The sequence below is a fragment of the Topomyia yanbarensis genome, chromosome 1, assembly GCF_030247195.1.
Source record: "Topomyia yanbarensis strain Yona2022 chromosome 1, ASM3024719v1, whole genome shotgun sequence".
Taxonomy (NCBI): Eukaryota; Metazoa; Arthropoda; class Insecta; order Diptera; family Culicidae; genus Topomyia; species Topomyia yanbarensis.
Genome location: NC_080670.1, coordinates 83,872,007 through 83,892,792, shown reverse-complemented (window position 1 = coordinate 83,892,792; position 20,786 = coordinate 83,872,007). Strand labels below are relative to the sequence as shown.

General features: G+C 31.0%; 1 pseudogene; it reads left to right on the top strand.

Moving 5' to 3' along the window:
- The first annotated feature begins 13,753 nt into the window (after positions 1–13,753).
- LOC131696312 (F-box/WD repeat-containing protein 7-like) lies at positions 13,754–19,127 on the top strand (annotated as a pseudogene).
- Positions 19,128–20,786: the final 1,659 nt, after the last annotated feature.

Here is a 20,786-nt window from a genome sequence, read left to right as displayed (position 1 = left end):
AATACTCGAAGTTAAAAATGCTTTCTTACTAATAACTACCTAATAGTGCAATTCCAGTTTCTTCAGTTTTTAGGCTTTCGTCAAAAAAATAAATCATTGTTTTTCTTTAATTGTTTTTGTTCTTTTTTAACAATATATTTGTATTTTTAACATTATTGTTTTTTTTAAATTTCACAAAAAAATATTCACACAAAAGAATTAATTCCCTAGAACTCGCTATCATATAGTTTTGCTGCACAAATGGGGATTTTCGAACAATATATATTGAAAATAGTGCATTCAAGACCTCATACGCTAGGGTTACCAACCGTCGATGATTTTGGAAAGCGTCCTTAATTTTACTTCAAATGTGTTTAGTTTTAATCTCAATCCATGTTATATTTGAAATCAATTAGATTAAATTCACTCAAGCGAATGACACATTTTACTCGCCATTTTAGTTGTTCACTTCATAGTCTTCATTGATTAATTTTATTGCTTGAGGAAAAGTTACAAACTAATACTTTTCATGTTTCTCATCTTTTTGAGCGCTGACAGAAAAAAAACGATTTGTCCTCTAATTCGAACCATCGATTTTTAAACAGCTATCACTTTCTAGCACAGCCACCAAATTTCTTAGTTACTTCATGGACTTTAATCAATAAGTTCTATACTTAAGGAAAAACTTTGATTTTGGAAATGAAAACGAAAAAAATAGGATTTCTCATACTAATATCTATACAAATTTCAAATGTAACACGGGATGCCACGCTATAATCAATTGACCTAATATTCTGCACAGTTTCTTAGGACCCCAAAAAGAACAAAATATCGGAAATCTTTTCTTAACACCACTCAACCAAACACATTTTAGTGAAAGATGAGTAAAATTTGTTAGTCTCGGTCAAAATTCAAGATGTCCTTGGTTTTGATGAACAAACGTGAATAACCTTTGAAAAGGTCGTAATTTCACGAAGTAACATTATGTCAAAAGAAAATCTAAAATAACTTAAAAACATCTGCATTCTGAAGGATAATTTTTCATGAGCATTTTGAATTGAAAAACCATTTTGAAATACATTCTGTGACTAAATTATTAAAAAAAAATGAATAAAAATTCAAAATTAAAAGAATTTTTGAAATATGTCAAAACTTTTTATTGTTATTTTCTCTACGATGCAATTATATTTTATAGTTTTTTTATTTGCAATTAAATTTTAAACGTGTTATGTTTTTTGCGGTTGGCATTTATGAGTAATTTATTAAAAGGGCGTATTTTCACCACTAGATATTGAAAAAAATCAAAATATTTCGGAAATTTTTTCTTAAGACCATTTTCCTTCGAAATGATATTTAGTATTAATATTGTATAAGAAATTTATGACTGGCAAATACTAAGAAATTTGGAAGAATACTCGAAGTTAAAAATGCTTTCTTACTAATAACTACCTAATAGTGCAATTCCAGTTTCTTCAGTTTTTAGGCTTTCGTCAAAAAAATAAATCATTGTTTTTCTTTAATTGTTTTTGTTCTTTTTTAACAATATATTTGTATTTTTAACATTATTGTTTTTTTTTTAAATTTCACAAAAAAATATTCACACAAAAGAATTAATTCCCTAGAACTCGCTATCATATAGTTTTGCTGCACAAATGGGGATTTTCGAACAATATATATTGAAAATAGTGCATTCAAGATCTCATACGCTAGGGTTACCAACCGTCGATGATTTTGGAAAGCGTCCTTAATTTTACTTCAAATGTGTTTAGTTTTAATCTCAATCCATGTTATATTTGAAATCAATTAGATTAAATTCACTCAAGCGAATGACACATTTTACTCGCCATTTTAGTTGTTCACTTCATAGTCTTCATTGATTAATTTTATTGCTTGAGGAAAAGTTACAAACTAATACTTTTCATGTTTCTCATCTTTTTGAGCGCTGACAGAAAAAAAAAACGATTTGTCCTCTAATTCGAACCATCGATTTTTAAACAGCTATCACTTTCTAGCACAGCCACCAAATTTCTTAGTTACTTCATGGACTTTAATCAATAAGTTCTATACTTAAGGAAAAACTTTGATTTTGGAAATGAAAACGAAAAAAATAGGATTTCTCGTACTAATATCTATACAAATTTCAAATGTAACACGGGATGCCACGCTATAATCAATTGACCTAATATTCTGCACAGTTTCTTAGGACCCCAAAAAGAACAAAATATCGGAAATCTTTTCTTAACACCACTCAACCAAACACATTTTAGTGAAAGATGAGTAAAATTTGTTAGTCTCGGTCAAAATTCAAGATGTCCTTATTTCGCTTTCAACCCATTTGGTAATGGGTTGAAAGTGAAATGCATACGTAATGCATACGCCCTTTTTAAATATTACTCTTGAATAAAAATTGTTTGTTTAATATTGCAAAATACTTAGTCTCCCATATAGATGCAACGTAAAAGGTTTCATCAGATTTAATTTCCATTTTTGCATCAGCTTCCCAGTGCCTCAAAAATCGTGCGCATCGTGCTCCAATATGGCGGATTGCATTTGACGTTACCGTTACAAGCCATTAGAGCGAAAGAGAGGGTGATTTTCTGCTATTCGGATTATTCACCTTCTCGCTCTTTCAATTTTTCGGTTCAATACCAACGCGTTTTTTCCTTTTTTCATTGTCAGTTTTTTCAATGCAAACTGGTTGTCGGTTGTCTCGCTACCGCAGAAAATAAAAATCCCCAAAAACTAGGAGAATCGTTAAGAGTTGCTGGGATTATCCGGGAAGCCGCATAGAGTTTCTTTCGAGCCTCATGGATGTCCTGCTTCTTACCTATGGGACAAGACAGCGAAGTTCCACCCGGGATGAGCGAGTAATCAGTAAACACCTAAAGACAGAGAAACTGCAGCAGCTGAAAAAGGCTTTGTTCGTTTGTTGTATGGTGGTATCGGTGGCATTTTCTTTAAGTCCGAAACTTTAACACTTTGATTCGTGGCTCGGCGGACACCCGGATCTTGATGGCAACGCCGGCCGTTGTGGAACAACAAAATTTTCTCGTAAATAGTGAGTGGTTATGCAAACTGAAGAAACATAACCTATATTGTTTTTTCAGCACCAATCTACACATTGTTTTCTGGCGACGGTTCCGAAGTTCCTGATAATAAAATGAGTCCCGTTAGCACCGTGCGCGACGAAAACTTTTTCAACATCTACTAAAATGTCGGCAATTGGATCGCTGCTGCCAAAGGCATCCAGGCCATTTTCGAAGTTTGGAGAGAATATTAATCAGAAGTGTTAAAGTGAGTTCCGCTTTCACTTTTATTTATTTATTTAAAGCAGTGCTTTTTTCAGTGGCCACCAGATTTTATTAATAAACTATCCAAAGTACTGCTGACTGGCATTTCAAAACTGATCGGAACAGGTTCCGAGGAAAACAATGAGGCACACTACGCGGCATACAATGCATTGGCACAGAGACCGGTTGAATTGCATACTTCGATTAGAGACACCTTGGTAACATTGGCTGCTAACCGGTTTGTTCGCTTTGGTCAACAATATTCCGGAAGTGTTGACTACAGAAAACAAAGAAGGAAATCTTTGAACCGACCAGAGCACTGATTGCGAAAGTGTACGGTGTGCTTTTGCCCCACAACAGAGACGAGCGGAAGCTGGAGGTGCAAATCAAGGAACTGCTGGCTCTGACCAACAAATCTGGAAAATCGGCATGGCCACTCTAGCGGCTACCAATGCATCTATCGTAAGCTGATTTTGGCCTGACCCGAACAGCAAAACTGGCTAGGTTTTAAAAATGTCTCAAGCTTCCTAAATGCTTCAAACGGCCTCTATTAAAAGTCTGTGTAATATGTTCTACCTCTAAACTACCGCTCAGCTCGGAACCGTCTCCTAAAGGCACCGAGGTAATGGAAACTAATCAAAGCGTTGTAAGCATGGAAGCAACTTTGATGAAAACCTTCATGGCACTTCTGCAGTGTGGTTACAACAAAGCTAAAATCCAAGAGGATATCGCCCACTGTTTGGACTATCTGGCTGTCAGTGATAAGAATTTTTTTTTACCAAACGACTACTTAAGGCTTTTCTGAGACTGCTGAAGTTGACCAAGAATCCGGTACTGCATATCGCCAGTGAACAAGCATTGTTTTGAACTATTCGAGGACTTTCAAGTGGGGAACAAGGGGACCAGGATTCGATATGAAATATTAACAATGAAATCCTCAATTGGTTCCTGATTGAGTTAGTACGGAAGGTGAACGAGTCGCATGCTTATTTAAAACACCTGCGCCATTTGGTTGTTGGCTATAGTTAAAAATTGTAGCAGTGTAAGCCGGTGGAGAATAACAGACACATTCTGCAGCTGGAATTTACTGATTTACTCTCAGAGGATAGTGGTAAGGTATAACATTTTCTTTTTTGACAGTGCACTACACCGGTGAAGTTGGTACTTCAAGCTTAAGTGTAATCAGTCTATCTCTTTTTTGCACATCGGTGTAGCACAAAGTAAAAACAAAAATGCTATTAAATTGCGTTACGACGAAAATAGGAATCTCTAAATTTTTTAATTTTTGAATTCTAGGATTTCAGAATATAGGAATTTTAAAATACTGGAATTTCAGAATTTGTGAATCGTCGAATTTCACAATTTTCGAAATCCAAAATTTTAGAATTTTAGAATCTTTGGATTTGTAGAATATTAGAATTTTATAATTTAAGAATTTTAGTACTTTAGAATATCAGGATTCTAGATTTTCAGAATCATCAATTTTAGAATTCTAGAATTTTAGTATCTCAGAATTTCAGATTTGTAGAATATTAGAATTTCATAGTTTAAGAATATTAGAATTTTAAAATATCAGGATCTTAGAATTTTCAGAGTTTCATAATTTTATGATTTTAAAATTGTAAAATTTTAGAATCTTTATATTTTAAAATTTTAGAATTTCAGAATTTGGAATTTCAGAATTTAGAAGTTTAGAATGTTTTAGTTTTAGAATTTTAAAATATCAGGATTTTAGAATTTTTGAAATTAAAAATCTTAGAATGTCCGAATTTTAGAATTTTTGAATTCTACAATTTTAAAATTTTAGAGCTGCACAATTTTAGAATTTTAGGACTTTAGAATTTTAAGATATTAGAATTTTAGAATTTCGTGATTTTGGAATGTTAGAATGAACTTAAGAATTTTAGAATATTGGAATTTCAGAATTTTAGATTGTTTTGGAATTTTAGAATTTTAAACTATCAAAATTTTAGAATATTAGAATTTTAGAAATTAAGAATCTTAGAATGTCAGAATTTTAGAATTTTTGAATTCTAGAGTTTTTGCGCTGCATAATTTTAGAATGTTAGGTTTTTCAGAATTTTAGTGTCTTAGAATTTCACAATTTAGAAATGTTAGAATTTTTAGAATTTAGGATTTTAAAATTTTTAGAATATTAGAATTATAGAATATTAGAATTTAATAATTTTAGAATAATAGAATTTTAAAATTTTACTATTTTAGAATCTCAGAACTTTAGAATCTTGGAATTTCAGAATTTTGGAATCTTAGAATTTGAAGATTTTCGAATTCTAGAATTTTAGAGCTTTAGAATTTTGGAATATTACAATTTTAGAATTTTATAACTTTAGTATTTTGGAAATTTTGTATTTTAAAATAGTAAAATTTTAAAATTCTAGAAGGCTAGAATTTTAGAATTCAAGGATTTTAGATATTTAGAATCTCAGAATTTTTTATTTTAGAATTTAATAGCTGCATAATTTTATAATTTTAGAATGCTAGAATTTTAGAATTTTACTATTATACAATCTTACAATTTTAGAATTGTTGAATTTTGGAATTTTAAAATTTTAGAATATTAGGATTTTAGAGTTTTGCAATATTAGATAATCAGAATTTTAGAATTTCAGAGCATTAGAATATTGGAATTTTAAAATTTTAGGACATTAGGATTTCAGAATTTTGGAATTTTCGATTTCTATAATTTTAGTTTTTCAGGTTTTTGGAATTTTAGAATTCTAGAATTTTAGAATTTTAGAATTTTAGAATTTTAGAATTTTAAAATTTCAAAATTTTAAAATTTTAAAATTTTAAAATTTTAGAATTTTAGAATTTTAGAATTTTAGAATTTTAGAATTTTAGAATTTTAGAATTTTAGAATTTTAGAATTTTAGAATTTTAGAATTTTAGAATTTTAGAATTTTAGAATTTTAGAATTTTAGAATTTTAGAATTTTAGAATTTTAGAATTTTAGAATTTTAGAATTTTAGAATTTTAGAATTTTAGAATTTTAGAATTTTAGAATTTTAGAATTTTAGAATTTTAGAATTTTAGAATTTTAGAATTTTAGAATTTTAGAATTTTAGAATTTTAGAATTTTAGAATTTTAGAATTTTAGAATTTTAGAATTTTAGAATTTTAGAATTTTAGAATTTTAGAATTTTAGAATTTTAGAATTTTAGAATTTTAGAATTTCAGAATTTCAGAATTTCAGAATTTCAGAATTTCAGAATTTTAGAATTTTAGAATTTTAGAATTTTAGAATTTTAGAATTTTAGAATTTTAGAATTTTAGAATTTTAGAATTTTAGAATTTTAGAATTTTAGAATTTTAGAATTTTAGAATTTTAGAATTTTAGAATTTTAGAATTTTAGAATTTTAGAATTTTAGAATTTTAGAATTTTAGAACTTTAGAACTTTAGAATTTTAGAATTTTAGAATTTTAGAATTTTAGAATTTTAGAATTTTAGAATTTTAGAATTTTAGAATTTTAGAATTTTAGAATTTTAGAATTTTAGAATTTTAGAATTTTAGAATTTTAGAATTTTAGAATTTTAGAATTTTAGAATTTTAGAATTTTAGAATTTTAGAATTTTAGAATTTTAGAATTTTAGAATTTTAGAATTTTAGAATTTTAGAATTTTAGAATTTTAGAATTTTAGAATTTTAGAATTTTAGAATTTTAGAATTTTAGAATTTTAGAATTTTAGAATTTTAGAATTTTAGAATTTTAGAATTTTAGAATTTTAGAATTTTAGAATTTTAGAATTTTAGAATTTTAGAATTTTAGAATTTTAGAATTTTAGAATTTTAGAATTTTAGAATTTTAGAATTTTAGAATTTTAGAATTTTAGAATTTTAGAATTTTAGAATTTTAGAATTTTAGAATTTTAGAATTTTAGAATTTTAGAATTTTAGAATTTTAGAATTTTAGAATTTTAGAATTTTAGAATTTTAGAATTTTAGAATTTTAGAATTTTAGAATTTTAGAATTTTAGAATTTTAGAATTTTAGAATTTTAGAATTTTAGAATTTTAGAATTTTAGAATTTTAGAATTTTAGAATTTTAGAATTTTAGAATTTTAGAATTTTAGAATTTTAGAATTTTAGAATTTTAGAATTTTAGAATTTTAGAATTTTAGAATTTTAGAATTTTAGAATTTTAGAATTTTAGAATTTTAGAATTTTAGAATTTTAGAATTTTAGAATTTTAGAATTTTAGAATTTTAGAATTTTAGAATTTTAGAATTTTAGAATTTTAGAATTTTAGAATTTTAGAATTTTAGAATTTTAGAATTTTAGAATTTTAGAATTTTAGAATTTTAGAATTTTAGAATTTTAGAATTTTAGAATTTTAGAATTTTAGAATTTTAGAATTTTAGAATTTTAGAATTTTAGAATTTTAGAATTTTAGAATTTTAGAATTTTAGAATTTTAGAATTTTAGAATTTTAGAATTTTAGAATTTTAGAATTTTAGAATTTTAGAATTTTAGAATTTTAGAATTTTAGAATTTTAGAATTTTAGAATTTTAGAATTTTAGAATTTTAGAATTTTAGAATTTTAGAATTTTAGAATTTTAGAATTTTAGAATTTTAGAATTTTAGAATTTTAGAATTTTAGAATTTTAGAATTTTAGAATTTTAGAATTTTAGAATTTTAGAATTTTAGAATTTTAGAATTTTAGAATTTTAGAATTTTAGAATTTTAGAATTTTAGAATTTTAGAATTTTAGAATTTTAGAATTTTAGAATTTTAGAATTTTAGAATTTTAGAATTTTAGAATTTTAGAATTTTAGAATTTTAGAATTTTAGAATTTTAGAATTTTAGAATTTTAGAATTTTAGAATTTTAGAATTTTAGAATTTTAGAATTTTAGAATTTTAGAATTTTAGAATTTTAGAATTTTAGAATTTTAGAATTTTAGAATTTTAGAATTTTAGAATTTTAGAATTTTAGAATTTTAGAATTTTAGAATTTTAGAATTTTAGAATTTTAGAATTTTAGAATTTTAGAATTTTAGAATTTTAGAATTTTAGAATTTTAGAATTTTAGAATTTTAGAATTTTAGAATTTTAGAATTTTAGAATTTTAGAATTTTAGAATTTTAGAATTTTAGAATTTTAGAATTTTAGAATTTTAGAATTTTAGAATTTTAGAATTTTAGAATTTTAGAATTTTAGAATTTTAGAATTTTAGAATTTTAGAATTTCAGAATTTTAGAATTTTAGAATTTTAGAATTTTAGAATTTTAGAATTTTAGAATTTTAGAATTTTAGAATTTTAGAATTTTAGAATTTTAGAATTTTAGAATTTTAGAATTTTAGAATTTTAGAATTTTAGAATTTTAGAATTTTAGAATTTTAGAATTTTAGAATTTTAGAATTTTAGAATTTTAGAATTTTAGAATTTTAGAATTTTAGAATTTTAGAATTTTAGAATTTTAGAATTTTAGAATTTTAGAATTTTAGAATTTTAGAATTTTAGAATTTTAGAATTTTAGAATTTTAGAATTTTAGAATTTTAGAATTTTAGAATTTTAGAATTTTAGAATTTTAGAATTTTAGAATTTTAGAATTTTAGAATTTTAGAATTTTAGAATTTTAGAATTTTAGAATTTTAGAATTTTAGAATTTTAGAATTTTAGAATTTTAGAATTTTAGAATTTTAGAATTTTAGAATTTTAGAATTTTAGAATTTTAGAATTTTAGAATTTTAGAATCTTAGAATCTTAGAATCTTAGAATTTTAGAATTTTAGAATTTTAGAATTTTAGAATTTTAGAATTTCAGAATTTCAGAATTTCAGAATTTTAGAATTTTAGATTTTTAGATTTTTAGAATTTTAGAATTTTAGAATTTTAGAATTTTAGAATTTTAGAATTTTAGAATTTTAGAATTTTAGAATTTTAGAATTTTAGAATTTTAGAATTTTAGAATTTTAGAATTTTAGAATTTTAGAATTTTAGAATTTTAGAATTTTAGAATTTTAGAATTTTAGAATTTTAGAATTTTAGAATTTTAGAATTTTAGAATTTTAGAATTTTAGAATTTTAGAATTTTAGAATTTTAGAATTTTAGAATTTTAGAATTTTAGAATTTTAGAATTTTAGAATTTTAGAATTTTAGAATTTTAGAATTTTAGAATTTTAGAATTTTAGAATTTTAGAATTTTAGAATTTTAGAATTTTAGAATTTTAGAATTTTAGAATTTTAGAATTTTAGAATTTTAGAATTTTAGAATTTTAGAATTTTAGAATTTTAGAATTTTAGAATTTTAGAATTTTAGAATTTTAGAATTTTAGAATTTTAGAATTTTAGAATTTTAGAATTTTAGAATTTTAGAATTTTAGAATTTTAGAATTTTAGAATTTTAGAATTTTAGAATTTTAGAATTTTAGAATTTTAGAATTTTAGAATTTTAGAATTTTAGAATTTTAGAATTTTAGAATTTTAGAATTTTAGAATTTTAGAATTTTAGAATTTTAGAATTTTAGAATTTTAGAATTTTAGAATTTTAGAATTTTAGAATTTTAGAATTTTAGAATTTTAGAATTTTAGAATTTTAGAATTTTAGAATTTTAGAATTTTAGAATTTTAGAATTTTAGAATTTTAGAATTTTAGAATTTTAGAATTTTAGAATTTTAGAATTTTAGAATTTTAGAATTTTAGAATTTTAGAATTTTAGAATTTTAGAATTTTAGAATTTTAGAATTTTAGAATTTTAGAATTTTAGAATTTTAGAATTTTAGAATTTTAGAATTTTAGAATTTTAGAATTTTAGAATTTTAGAATTTTAGAATTTTAGAATTTTAGAATTTTAGAATTTTAGAATTTTAGAATTTTAGAATTTTAGAATTTTAGAATTTTAGAATTTTAGAATTTTAGAATTTTAGAATTTTAGAATTTTGGAATTTTAGAATTTTGGAATTTTAGAATTGTCAGATTTCTGCGCGTATCCTGTCGGGTTAGTTGAGCTAGGGCTAACTCGGTTTCGCTGGCGTTTCCTGACAAATTTTGATAGGGACCGAGCTAAACCCTGGCATAACTCTGATATAAACTGTGCAAAGATCCTGGCAATTCCTACCTGGTAGAATTTAGCACGAATCGAGAAAAACATCTGACAAAGATGTGGCATGAAGCGTGCAGAGATCTTGGCCGTACATTCCTGGCTCGATTGTGGATAAAAGTGAGCAGCACCGGTTGGTTTAACCGTTTCTTTCAGAAACGGTTGTTGCATTTGAGCGAATTCGTTATCAGTATTCTCGCACAAATTGCGCAAAATGCTCGCAGAAACTGCCAACATCAATTTCGCTTTGCTCAACTTTAGCTAACTTTCTGCTTGCCACGCTGACCGGGCAACATGTGGCTTAATTGGATCAAAACGTAGTGTGTCTAGTCCGTTTTTAAAAAGCGTGATATAATCGAGACAAACCCGTGATGTAATCGAGGGTGATATAAACGAGTATTGATTTATATCATACTACGCATAGTGATATAATCGAAACATTACTGTATATAAGATTAATACAGAATAGATAGAAGCATCAATTGTCTTCTTTGAATTGTTTATACCATTTATAAGTTTCAAGATATTCAATCTCAAACTTTGAAAATCGTTTTTCTCGAAATGTGCAGAATGGCGCTTGTCATAAGATAGCACAACAGCGACGAGATCAGATAGATAAACAACATCCCTCATGATACTGTACCTTGATGTGGTCCAAGGGCATTTCCACTAAAGCAGTATTTCAGTGATGATATCACAGAAACTTGGGATACGATTATTTTCTTTTTAGTTAAGCTACATTGCGATAAATTTTAGTACTTAGCATGGCGACCTTTATCATCCACTGCCATGGTCAAATAATATACAATGTGGGTTTAGGGCCCAATTCTCTCAGGAGGCACTCTTCTTTTATTGCTATATTTTAAATTAGATGCATGCTAACACTCACTAACACAAATTGCTTATTCTCTCATATACACTCACAATCTCATTCCAAAAGTACAAACGTGGCCTTCGCGATAACACAAACCTGATCACAAACGCAATCGCCCGCTGTCACCAAAATTCAAACATCGTGGTACGTAAACGTTTGCACCTAAATATTTACTAACGCAGTCTCAAGCATCAACCCACCGCTCGCGCAATCATGAATCGGTAACGTCCAAAAGTCTCTACCATTGATCCTAGCAGCCCAAACTCATGCTTTCAGTTGGACTAAGACGTGCACGCGCGATCATTGAAGAACACGCGAACATGCGAATGGCCACACGTTTATAAAGATAATGTGTCCAGGCGATGTTACAATTCTTGGTCCTAGTAGCATAAGTCCAATGCCTTCAGGTGGACCAATCAAAAAGTTGATGCTCATATCTACCAAACTACACGTTCCATGGCGACATAACTCACGAAGTCACATACACGCGACAAACAAACAGCTTGAGCCCTTCGTGATCATCCACGCAACCTACAACCGCGCTCTCGCAGACATGATAACATCCCCGTGATAATATGAACGTCTCAGCACTTATAAACATTCAAACGCGATCTCAAGCGTGAACCTACAGTCCCCCGCACTCACGCGATCATGTATCGGTCACGTCAGGAAGTCTCTATCCTCGATTCCAGAAGTCTAGGTCCATGCCTTCAATTGAATCAACTAAACAGAAAGCTCTCATATCCTCTGGTCAACACGTTTCATGTCGACATGACCAGGAACAATAGTGATATGGAGTAACTTACTCCCTGTCAGAATGTGATCCGTACACCGAAAACTAAATATCAGAATGATGGTCCGCGTGGCCATCCAAAAGCACACGCAAATATGTGAATGGTCACAGAGTTACAAAAGCGAATTTATTCACGCGTATTTTTTTGCTAAAAATTCTCTTAACTTTTGAACTAAATGAGCTATCTCAAATCTGTCTATATAAACAATATTCGTCTCTGTAAGCTCTAAAAGTTTTGTGAAGACGCTATTGCAGGAAAAAAATTTATAAAGTTATAATGAAAAAAAAACAATGTTTTAGGGTTACCCTATCACACATTATAATGGCTGTAAAATTAAAACCATTAATGTTAGAAATATGACGTCCTCCGCAAAGTTGCTTGAACAAAGTTGTACTACAATTTTGCGGAGCACTTGATTGTTTTATCTCTTCTTGTTTCGAAAATAATTTCTGGACCACCCTAATGTCACCCATCTCAAAAGATGCCTGAATTGACACAGATTATATGTTGCGAAGACATGAAATTTCTAGAACCAGTAGTTTAGTCACAAATGTTTTTGTCATCCTAAATTCTGGATTTGGACCACTGTACATTGGAAAAATCTTCACGAAAATCAATCAGCAATACTACCGATGCCCCCAAATACCTACATTGATTACTATGCTATATTGATTACTTTTCATGAAAATTTTTCCATATTTGGATATTTGGAAAGTATCAACCGCAGCAACTGAAAAACTCAGACATTTTTTACAAAGAAGAAGCTCAAAGCTTGCTCTGCCTGCAGACAGTCAAAGACGCAAACATACCTCATCGCCGCTGAAGTTTATTGTAAGTTGACAGTATTATATCGAGAAGCAAACCAATGCTCATGCATATACCAAAAATAAACGATCACACCAAACTGTTCCTGGTGAATGCATAAATAAAATAAAATACTATTTGCCAGGTACCTCTTTTACGAACCGGTGATAATATTGGACCTAAACATAACACATCTATTGGCTGACGGATTGATGGATATCTCCGCCATGCTACGTTTCTAATGGCGTTTTCGTTTTTTCTTGGTGCTACATCGGTGTAGGGCAAAGAAAGAGATAGACTGATTACACCCAAGTTTGAATGAGTGTAGCACCGACTACACCGGTGTAGTGCACTGTCAAAAACGAATATGCCATAAGGAAAATCATCCAAACGCTCAGCATTACGAAGCTGCTTATCATGTTCTACATAAATCCGCTAGATTTCAAAACACCGAACCTTTCGATACCATGATGGCGTTTCCGAGATGCGTTTCAGCATATGTTGAACATGAGCTGGAGCCGACTTGTCACGACCACGCAGGACCCGAATAACAAAAAGCAATGCGGAAATCGACATTACTCTCCTGACCGACTTGGCTTACTAAATTTGCTTTCGACTGGATATTCCACGTGCCATCCTACTATCGTTATGCTCCATTCTACGACAACCAGACGAGAAAAATCTATATATCAAAATTTAATCACGTATGTCGTTTTTTCAGGTGTTGAGCGGGGTCATCACATTTGGTAGTTTATTCGTTTTCTTGGCATTTGTGAAGGACTTTCTTGGGAAAAACTGTTTAAACCTGATCTACACTGTAGTCCACGCTGGATACTAATCAAGACACATTAACCTGACCAGAAGTTGCTCTCATCCGGTCATCGTGCTACTGCAAAATTACAGTTGCCAACTCGTCCGAGTTGGATGAGTCCCATTGCTTCACGTATGGCTTTCCTGTGTACTAGTTTAGATTTCGGTACGTACGAAATTGGACGATACCATTTTATCGTAAATTAATATGATTACGTATTAATTTAACAGAAGTACCTTATGTTTATTTCACTAGAGCTGGCTGCTGCTGTAGTAGAGCACGAGTGCGATGAAGAAAACTAAGCCGATTGCGAGGAAGGATAGGATGAGGAAACTTTTACATGCCGAGATTACACTGATGATGAAGGACATGGTGGCACCGGTCTCGGCGGTCTTGCAAGCATCGAGGACGAAATGCCTTCACGAGACGTTCATTTGTCCAACTATATTCACATGGATGCTGCGGAAAATATTCTCGCTCATGATCCCGGCTCCGGAAGTACGCATCGAAAGCGCAAGTTGACTGAGAATCGGATGTTGTTCAGAAGCGGCACCGGTCGTACTATGGGATCCGAAACCTTTGAAGGAATAACTGTGACAACGCAAACTCAAAGTCCCTCAACTTTAGTAGTATGAAACGGTTAGCTTTAGATTCGCCGAGAACTTTACTCAGTCCGTCTAATCTTACTTCAACGCCAACATCCTCAACGATGAGAGAGCGAAAGACTTCCCGAAGTATAATCCCTTCCCGAGGTAAACGATTGGTTGCAACACTTCCAACGATGGACTCCCGTGAAACGTCTGGTGGCAGTAGATCTGCTGACCGAACATTACGGCCCAACCCAGGTGCGGCACATGATGACGGTTATCGAACTCCAATTCCCGCGAGATTTTATTTTACTTCCTCTGAAAGAGCTCGCACTTCAAGTGCTGTCCTACCTGGAACCAAGAGAAGGAAAATAGCAAGGAAGCTGCCATCGTGATGGAAGCGATGGGAGGTGACCGTCCGAAACGGGGCCGTGCCGGCAATATGCCTCCCATTTCGTCCCAATGGAAAGTGGCGTACATGCGACAACACATCATCGAGATGAACTGGCGCTCGAGACCGATTCGTACGGCTAAAGTACTAAAAGGTTTCGATGACCACGTTATCACGTGCGTTCAGTTCTGCGGCAACCGAATTGTATCCGGTTCCGACGACAATACGTTCAAAGTGTGGTTTGCCATCATCGGAAAGTGCCTTCGAACATTGGTTAACCACACAGGAGGAGTCTGGTCGTCACAAAAGGCCGGAAACATAATCATCTTCGGCAGTACTGACCGCACGTTGAAGGTGTGGAACGCTGAAACTGGCCAACTGTTACATACGCTATATGGCCACACTTCGACTGCTCGTTGTATGCATTTACACGGAAATAAAGTCATCAGTGGCTCTCGCGATGCGATTCTACGAGTCTGAGACGTTACCGAGGGCACTTGCCTACATGTGCTGGTTGGTCATTTGGCTGCTGTTCGCTGTGTTCAGTACTATGGTAGGCTAGTAGTTGCGGGACTGCAGGGTTAATGTGTGGAATCCTGAACGACAAGAGTATCTCCATACGCTCCAGGGCCACACTAATTGGGTGTACTCGCTAGTTTGATGGTATTCACGTTGTGTTTGGCTCGCTTTACACGTCGGTTCGCGTGTGGAACGCGGAAACGGAGAGTTGCAATCATGATCTGATGGGTCACCAGAGTTTAACATCAGGAATGGAGCTCCGGCAAAATATTCTGGAATAAGGGAATGCTGACTCGACCGTCAAGATTTTGGACATCATCACTGGCTAGTGCTTGCAAATGCTATCTGGCCCCAACAAGCATCAATCAGCTGTTACCTGTTTACAGTTCAATTCCCGCTTCGGAATCATCAGCTCCGACGACGGTACCGTCAAGTTGTGGGACGTTAAAACTGGACGTAACCTGGTTGCACTAGAATCGGGCGGTGTGTGACGAATCAGAGCCAATGACACGACACAAATTTGTGTCGTAGGGTTACGCAACGGTGCGGAAGAAATAAGTTTAGATAATCTGACGCTAATAAAAATTTTGAATCAAAAAATATTGCTGTTTTTGTTTTGATTTGAAAAAAAAGAAAACCCAAACGAATGAAATAAGAAGAAGACCAAAATAAGGAGCACGACGATCGCCTGATTTTCTATAGCTCGACATCGGACTCACGTCGGTCCGATTACGTCGATGCTTTTGACATATTCGAAGGTTGACGCGGTTTATGCAAATGGTGCAAAATTGCAGGATATAAACCCGATATCCTGCTCTGATCGGCCCGTTATCGGGCTTAGTCGGCCCGATCATCGGCCTGATAATCGGCCCGATGGAGCTCTACAAAATTTACTGGGTTGGCACTCCCTCGCAGAAAAGTTTGTTTAACAAACGTCCTACGCTGATCCACTTTGTTCGACGTTTTGTTAAATGTAGGGCTAGTTTTTCTGTAGGGTTTTGACGTCTTACACGCAACGCAAACCACATTGCAGGCAACGCAAAAACATTGCACGCAACGCAAAATACATTATGAATTTCTATTTTGATGGAAATAAATGCATTTAATTTCGCTGATTTTTAAAAATGCATCACAAGTGATCTGCCCCTAGGGCAGATCACTCCAGAAATGTATAACAAATCGACACAGATCTTTCAATAGGGCCAAAGTCGCAATGTACTCAAATCGAGAAAAATCAGTTTCAATATACGGCGATGCTTTTCTAAATGTAGTTTTTATTGTAGGTATAAATTACTTTATGACCATGTTTTTCCGGAAGCATCTTTGGTTAAACCTTATGACAATATAACAAAGAATTTAATTCCTATGTGCTTTTAGTGGGTAGAAACTAAAAAAATGCTTACGCCCAATTTGCATCTCAGTCGTGATTTCGCCCTTCAGCAACCACCATTTGCGGAAGGGCTAAACGGTGTACATAATTTTCAGAAGGGCGCGGTAAAAGGGCTAAACTGACTCTGTCTTGCTGGGTAGGGCTGGGTAAATGGGCGAGCTTGACAGTATACTTTTTAATAGGGCTCAGCAAATGGGCGCATAGAAACCCAATGTAAATGATAGGGCGCGTGCATCTTTTCTTCGAATTTCATGAAAATATCGAAATATTCGAATGTTTATGTGCAACAACTATCGAGTAGACATGATCCTAGTAGATATTGCTTATCATTTATAAAATAAAACCGCCGTTTAAAAAATAATTTTGTGAATAATAACCGTACGCCCGGTTCTGTCAAAAAATGTAAGTTTAGCCTTTTTATTCCATATGAGAAGAAGGGCCTAAATCGAAATCTCGAAGAAAATGCATGTTTCGCCGTTTTGTTTTCTTTAATTATAAATCGAACTAAAAACCATTTTAACTAATTTTCACCTCAATCTTGTAGTATTTTTGTCGCATAATGTCATAATAGCGAAAACGCAGTTTGTTTACATTTGCGATTTAAGCCCTAATGAAAGATCTATGTCGAAATATGCATCAAATTAGAAAAAAAATGCATTTAATTTTTTTTTTAATTTTAATTTAACACTCCCTCGCAGAAAAGCTTGTTTAACAAACGTCCTACGCTGATTCACTTTGTTCGACGTTTTGTTGAATGTAGGGCTAATTTTTTGTAGGGTTTTGACGTCTTACACGCAACGCAAAATACATTGCACGCAACGCAAAATACATTACGAATTTATATTTTGATGGAAAGAAATGCATTTAATTTAGCTGATTTTTAAAAATGCATCACAAGTGATCTGCCCCTAGTTTACAACAGAAAACATCTGTCATGTTACATAAGATCAACTGTGTTTTCTAAAAATGAATAAAACTTTAAGGAATTCACAATATACTTTCAAAAAGTAGACTCAAAGTAGTAAGAAAAAATGCAGGTTAGACATTGTATGCATGCTGTTGGTGTGGTCCACAAAACTTTTTCGAATTTTTGATGTGTCACGTTACAAGTTATTTGGTTTCCACTACTTCACAATTGAAAATAAGCAATAATCCATATTCATCTAAATTTTTCAAGCAATATAATCAAATTTAAATTAGACTACGATGGAAAAATGTGGTTGCAAGCAAAAAGTTGAAAATATGAATTTTGTTTACCTTTTCATCTCCTTGCGGTCATTTTCAGATCATTCAAGTAGCATCAATAAACTTTTATAGATGACAAACATGGAATTTTTTCTGGGATCTCCATTCATATTTTTTAATATTAGTGGTTATATGCATACGAAAAACAAACAGTTTGACGCAAAATTTGTAAAAAAAATTTCGTCTGTGGTTGCCATTTTCGGATCCTTGACCATATATATATATATATATATATATATATATATATATATATATATATATATATATATATATATATATATATATATATATATATATATATATATATATATATATATATATATATATATATATATATATATATATATATATATATATATATATATATATATATATATATATATATATATATATATATATATATATATATATATATATATATATATATATATATATATATATATATATATATATATATATATATATATATATATATATATATATATATATATATATATATATATATATATATATATATATATATATATATATATATATATATATATATATATATATATATATATATATATATATATATATATATATATATATATATATATATATATATATATAAACATTTGACAAAATATGAGGTAAATCAGGGCAAATGGCATACACTGCATTTTCGGCGAAAGATCTACGGTCCGATCGTAAATCGTGTCATTCTCGGAAATGGAATAGTTTATTAATCAATGTGATAATATATCCCGGCAGTCAATTAGCAAGGCACTGGAAGGTGAAGTATATTTTTCAATATTATGAGCCATAGTACTCAAGGGAGAGCAAGGAGTTGAAGGAAGAAAGTATAGAAAAGCGTGGAATAGGGTCATTTGAGCAAGCTTAGAGTTTCCCGGCGACTTAACCTTTTGCATGCTACCGCAGGAGTTTGGATCTTTTGGCATTAGAATGCAAATCACCTGAGTCTGCGGCATGTCCGGACGAGCTTAAAGTAACTTCAATCGGAACCGACTTGAAGTTGATCCAATTTTTTCGATTCACTTTTCATGGAGTCAACCAGAGAACAAAGCCAGTCAATACCGCAATATTCTCCGTGCTTTTCCAAAGAGACACGACGATTATTTTTCGTCGCAGCAAGATTCGCAGTGCTAATCGGCGCACGATTCGTCGCAATGTATTTCTTATGGGATGACACTTTAATAAAAGGTGGTGCAATTTTGTGTAAAAACCTTATTGTAAACAAAACATACGAAAACCTTAAAATTTAGAAGCACAGTTTTACCCAAGTAACCATAAGCATTGAGCCATTGCACTATATTGGCTATACATTTGCACTAATGTTGCATTGAAACTCTATTACAGCACTAACAACGCAATAAAGCTCTATATTAGCATCAATAATGCAGAACTGCACAGTCGACATATAGCATTATAGCTTGCTCTATATGCGTATATAAAGCTGATATAACGCGTACATGCTTCAAGGATCTTTAAAGCATGTAAGCTTTACAAGTGCATTTAATGCCATTATAGAGCAAATAAAAAGCTGATATAATGCTATTGTAATGCTGTGGGTTTATTTGTTATGCAACTCTACTTGAAGATTATATTCGGCATATTTCATTTCAATCGAACATATCGACACAGATCTTTCAATAGGGCCAAAGTCGCAATGTACTCAAATCGAGAAAAATCAGTTTCAATATACGGCGATGCTTTTCTAAATGTAGTTTTTATTGTAGGTATAAATTACTTTATGACCATGTTTTTCCGGAAGCATCTTTGGTTAAACCTTATGACAATATAACAAAGAATTTAATTCCTATGTGCTTTTAGTGGGTAGAAACTAAAAAAATGCTTACGCCCAATTTGCATCTCAGTCGTGATTTCGCCCTTCAGCAACCACCATTTGCGGAAGGGCTAAACGGTGTACATAATTTTCAGAAGGGCGCGGTAAAAGGGCTAAACTGACTCTGTCTTGCTGGGTAGGGCTGGGTAAATGGGCGAGCTTGACAGAATACTTTTTAATAGGGCTCAGCAAATGGGCGCATAGAAACCCAATGTAAATGATAGGGCGCGTGCATCTTTTCTTCGAATTTCATGAAAATATCGAAATATTCGAATGTTTATATGCAACAACTATCGAGTAGACATGATCCTAGTAGATATTGCTTATCATTTATATAATAGAACCGCCGTTTAAAGAATAATTTTGTGAATAATAACCGTACGCGCGGTTCTGTCAAAAAATGTAAGTTTAGCCTTTATATTCCATATGAGAAGAAGGGCCTAAGTCGAAATCTCGAAGAAAATGCATGTTTCGCCGTTTTGTTTTCTTTAATTATAAATCGAACTAAAAACCATTTTAACTAATTTTCACCTCAATCTTGTAGTATTTTTGTCGCATAATGTCATAATAGCGAAAACGCAGTTTGTTTACATTTGCGATTTAAGCCCTAATGAAAGATCTATGTCGAATATGCAATATAGTCCAGGAAGCAAACGCAGCGCACTTACCATGAAGGACGAGGCAAAATTACCTTAAGTTCGAGACTTAAGGTAATTTTCGTAAACATTCATATCATGTAAGAACGAAAACCCATTAAGGATATTCATTACAATACATTTTGAACAGAGTCAATTACGATTTTAAACAGAATATTTTATTTTAAAAATTTTCCTTTTTGCTCATCATACCGAAAGGAAACATAAGAAATGGTTTTAAAATCATGGCGGACAATGACAACCAACTGAAGCTTTTTAATAGCATTAGTAGTGCCAATATAAGGCTTTCAAATTTGACATTTGTGCGCTTTTGCTATATTATAGCATTAGTACTGCAGAAACGAGCTGTCAATCTCTGCTCAGTAATAGCACTATATTCCGCCTTTTCTGGCATAATATCAGCATTATATAAGTATTTAGGGCTTCACGGATTTTTAGGACAGCTTTATATGTGGATCTAAAGCAAATATTAGGCTACGTTATAATGCTTATTGGTTACTTGGGTAGTCAGTTTTATTGAGAAATTCAGTTAA